General features: G+C 65.0%; 1 pseudogene across 1 annotated transcript; it reads right to left on the bottom strand.

Moving 5' to 3' along the window:
* Positions 1–1,878: 1,878 nt before the first annotated feature.
* Positions 1,879–4,663, bottom strand: LOC309652759 (paraneoplastic antigen Ma6E pseudogene; annotated as a pseudogene). The gene has a single exon. The product of its transcript is annotated as a paraneoplastic antigen Ma6E pseudogene (transcript).
* Between the last annotated feature and the right edge of the window lie 205 nt (positions 4,664–4,868).

The following is a 4,868-nucleotide window of genomic DNA, read 5'->3' as shown; positions in this document are numbered from 1 at the left end:
AGCCGCGGATGCCAGGCCCTTCCTTGTGCTTGTCAAGCCCTTGAAGGGTCTCTCTAGTGAGTGGAGGCAGGGCGTCTGAGGGGCTTCACCGGGTGTCTGCTAGGTGCCCGCACTGTGCCGGGGGTGGGCTGTCCCCTGTCATCGTTTCCTGCTGAGGGGACTCAACTGCTCAGCCGGGCCCAGGACGGAGGCGCCAAACACGTGTTGGGCGGAACATCGCTCTCATGTCCCCGTGCTCTTTATTGCCCTGCAAGGTTGTGACCGCGTTACCACCTCCGTGTGTCTGCAGGGTCTGCCTGGTCAGGGTCCTCTGTGGGCCCGCCCGGAGGGGCCGTGTATTCCCTGAAACAGCGGGAGCCCACGCAGTAGTAGCAGAAGGGGCTCAGGGGCCGAGGGATCAAGGTCAGGGAGGCGGCAGGCCTGGCGGCCACCTCGGGCATCCAGGGGGCGCAAGAGGCAGCGGCGCGGCCACCGGGAGCCACGCGCGGGGGCAGGCTGAGAGCTGGGGGGGCGCGGCGGCCAGGCCCAGCACGGGCCAGGGAGGACTCATCTGGGCGGGAGGCCAGGCGAAGCAGAGCCAGGGGACCTGAGCGGGCCGGGCCACCTCTGCCAGGCCAGGGCCTAGAGGGACCAGAGCCTGCGCGTCGGGATCCGGCGCGGGGGGCTCGGCTGCTGTCCGAGGAGGGGCCGGAGGGACAGAGTCAGTCCTGGCCAGGGCGGCTGCATGGTCGAGTTCCGGGTCGCTCGGGGTCCCCTGGATGTCCTCAGGATAGGGTGGGAGGCCGTCCTGCGGCTCCGAGGCGCTGGGCGCCGGGAGGTACCCCAGGGCTGCCGGCTTGCCGTCCGCCTTCCAGGATGCAGGTTTAGTGCACACTCTCCCCTTCATCCTCACGAGGAGGTGCGGGCAGCCTCTTAAACAGGGGCCCTTCTCGTCCTCAGCCATGCGGAGGGCGGCGTGTCCCTCCTTCACGTAAACGGAACAGCGCAGCGCGGCCGGCAGCACCCTGGGCTCACACTCCCGCTCAGCCCCTCGCAAAAGTGCTCCGGTTGCTCGGGGGTGACATCACAGCCCAGCCAGGAAGTGACATCATACAGGGCAGGCCCGTCAGCATGTCAGCCTCCTGCTTCACGCCCGTCATCGCAGGGGGGCACGATGACACTCGTGCACGGGTGCAGAGCCACAGGCCGAGCCCTCGTGCAAACCGGGCACGGCCTTCTGGTCCCGGAGCCCCCGGGCCAGGCCGACGTGCACGGACCCACGTGTGACCCACGAGGTCAGAGCTCCTCCTCTGTGTCCACTGGCCTTCAGGGCCGTGCACAGCACCCATGCTTTCAAGCACGAGCAACGTCCGGGATGGGGCCCACGGTCAAACTAAAACTTTACAGTTCACCTATGAAATGGAAGAAAAACCCTCACCATGTCTGGGTCTGCAAAGTGCCTACCCTCCCCTCTCACTGGAGAGGTGTCCCATGGGTGCTGAGCAGGAATCCTACTCTGGACCCCCGCCCTCACCCACAGCAGCCCTCTCCCTCCATTGCCCACAGCAGAGGCCAGACTCAGCTGAAACGTTCAGGGAAATTTATTAACCAAAAACATTGACTGAAACCATTGAACAGAGGGCATGATAACACAGAGAGGAACTTCTAACAGCCACCAGAGGCCACGGGTCCCGGCCCCCCGCCAGGGTCCCCACCAAGGTGCCTCTGCTACACCCCACCCGGCAGCCCTCCATCCCCCCCCAGTCTCCCTTCCTGAGGGCCCCGTGGGGGGACGATGACTAGGGGGTGTGTGTTGGGGGGAGGGGAGCGGGGGCTGGGGGGTTCCTGGACACCTGGGTCACTCTGGGGCCTACAGGGACACATTTGGGCTTGCCAGTGCAGGGAGCAGCCTGCCCCAGGGGATGATGAATAGGGGTCCCCTCTCAGGAGGGAGGCCCAGGCACCTTGAGTGGCCCTTAACATGGGGCCAGGAGGCTGCCTGGCCTGGCCTCCCCCTGCCGCCAAGCCTGGGGGCCCCGGGGCCTGCTGAGACTACTGGCCCGAGGAGGACCCCGGGGGGCTCATCTCTGCAGCCCCGTCCTCATTTCCCGGCACTTCCGGGATGGGCTTGAGCCCCTCCTCGGGGGGCTCCTCGGCTTCCTGGCCTCCTGCCTGGGCGAGGCCCTCTGGCTCCCAGCCCGGACCTCCTGGGGCCACCGGGGAAGCACTGCCCACCCGGCCAGGCATGGGGGCCCTGGGGGCACCTGAGGGTCCTGCCTGACCTAGGCCCGCAGGGGCGGGAGCACTTCCATCTTCCTGAGTGGCCGTGGAGGCCTTGCTGGTCTCCCCAGGGCCAGGGGCTGCCCTGGCGGCACCATGATCTTCAGGGGCCGCCTCGCCAGCCTTGACAGTGCCGGCAACTGCCTCACTGGCCTTTTCACGCGCTGGGTGGTCCTCGGCGCTACCTTCCTTGGAAAGGGCGGCCTGGGCGGCGGTATCTTCACCGGCCGGGGAGGCCTTGGTGCCATCTGCAGTGGTGCCCTCGGTGATGGCCTCATGGGCCGGGGCGGCCTGGGCGGCTGCTGCCAGGACTCCCACGTCCGCACGGGCCTCTTCTCCCCCTGGGGACTGCTCACTGCTAGCCGGGTCGGCCTCCCAGGCCTCGGCCTTCTGGACGAGCCGCAGCATCCCCAAGAAGCTGGGAGGCCTCCGCATCAGCCGCATCCTCCTCAGCTCCTCCTGGAGCGTGTCGTTCAGCCGGGCCCGCATCAGCACCTGCCGGGTGCGCACCTGGTCCGCCATGGCCAGGTGGATGGCCCCCTTCTCCAGGGCCGACTGCAGCAGGCCTTCCAGGCGCATGACGTACGCAAAGAGAGTCTCCTGAGGCCGCTGGGCACAGGTCATGAACTTCAGCCGAGCGCTCACCTGGGGGTCCTTGTTCCCAAACCCCTGCACCAGCGCGGCCAGGCAGTCCTGGGCAGGCAGCTCGGGATCTTCCGCCAGGAGGCCGCACAGGAGGTCCAGCGCGGGGCCACGCAAGCTCTCCACCAGCCTCCTCCTCCTCTCCCTCTCAGACACGTGGCGCCACAGGTGCAGCATGTCGTTGGCCTGCTCCAGCCAGCTCTCAAAGGACTCTTCCCCGTGGCCCGGCTCTTCCACCCCCGAGAAGGTTCCCAGCTCCTTGTAGCCCATTTTCTCTAGCACGGGCTGCAAGGCCTGCCTCCACTGCTGGGTCCAGGGCCCTGCCTCATCCATGGCGGCTACCGCTTCCACAGCTGCTTTCTCAGCTGCAGTCATTGCCTCGCCCATGGGTCCTGCCATATTCAGAAGTCCTGCCACGCCTGCAACATTTCTGTCCCCTGCAACTCCCTCCTCATCTGACACTCGTGCTTCACCTTCAGCTCCTGCTTGACCCTCAGCTCCTTCCCCACCTGCAGCTCCTGCCTCACCTGAGGCTCCCTCCTCACCTGCAGCTCCTGCCTCACCTCCAGCTCCCGCCTCACCTGCAGCTCCTTCCTCAGCTCCAGCTCCTGCCTCACCTCCAGCTGCAACCTCACCTAAGGCTCCCTCCTCACCTGCAGCTCCTGCCTCAACTCCAGCTCCTGCCTCACCTCCAGCTGCCACCTCACCTAAGGCTCCCTCCTCACCTGCAGCTCCTGCCTCAACTCCAGCTCCTTCCTCACCTCCAGCTGCCACCTCACCTAAGGCTCCCTCCTCACCTGCAGCTCCTGCCTCAACTCCAGCTCCTTCCTCACCTCCAGCTGCCACCTCACCTAAGGCTCCCTCCTCACCTGCAGCTCCTGCCTCAACTCCAGCTCCTTCCTCACCTCCAGCTGCCACCTCACCTAAGGCTCCCTCCTCACCTGCAGCTCCTGCCTCAACTCCAGCTCCTTCCTCACCTCCAGCTGCCACCTCACCTAAGGCTTCCTCCTCACCTGCGTCTCCCTCCATAGCTGCGGCTCCCGCGTCCCCTGCAGCTTCCTCCTCACCTGCAGTTCCTGCCTCACCTGCCCTGCCAACCACTGCTTGTCTCTGGGGCTGTGCAGGGAAATTGGGTCTATCCTGTGACTCAGCATCAGGGGCCTGGGGCAGGCAGACCACAGTCCAGGGCCCCCCCTTGCCTGGTATTTGGCGGGGGATCAAGCTGTGATTTAAATACTCAGCAAACTCGACCAGGGCAACACTCGACCCCAGCTCCTTTCTGTAGTCCTTGCCCAGCACTCGGTACCTGCCCAGGGAACACAGGGCAGCCTGCACAGCCTCCCGGAATTCCTGGTCTTTGCAGTCGTCCGGGATGCCCAGGATGAGCAGAGATCGCTGAGCGTTCACGCCCATCCACCTGCACCAGTCCCGCAGTATCGCCAGAGCCATCGCCATCTTCGAGGACCTGAGGGTGGGGGGAAGCGATCAAACAGGTGTGCACAGACTGTTGAAGTGTGGGAATCGGCCTGTGGGTGCAAAGGGGAGAGAAGCATGTTTGTGCCACACAGCCCACCCTGCTGCCCCTCACAGCAGCAGCCTGGAGCACCTCCCTGCCCTGTTTTGTTTGTTTGACTTAAGGAAACTTCTTTTTGATAAGTTAGATTTATTTACAAGATAGAAGGCTAGGGACTTCCCTGGTGGTGCAGTGCTTAAGAATCCACCTGCCAGTGCAGGGGACACAGGTTCGATCCCTGGTCCGGGAAGATCCCACATGCCAAGGAGCAACTAACCCCGCACGCCGCAACCACTGACCCAGCGCTCTAGAGCCCATGAGCCACAACTACTGCGCCCACGTGACACAACCACTGAAACCCACATGCCTGGAGCCCATGCTCCGCAACAAGAGAAGCCACCGTAATGAGAGGCCCGTGCACCGCAACGAAGAGTAGCCCCCGCTCGCCGCACCT

The sequence above is a fragment of the Balaenoptera physalus genome (genome assembly GCF_965194825.1).
Source record: "Balaenoptera physalus genome assembly, chromosome: X".
NCBI lineage: Eukaryota > Metazoa > Chordata > Mammalia > Artiodactyla > Balaenopteridae > Balaenoptera > Balaenoptera physalus.
Note: the sequence above shows the minus strand (reverse complement) of the source record. Positions and strands in the feature narration are given on the sequence as shown.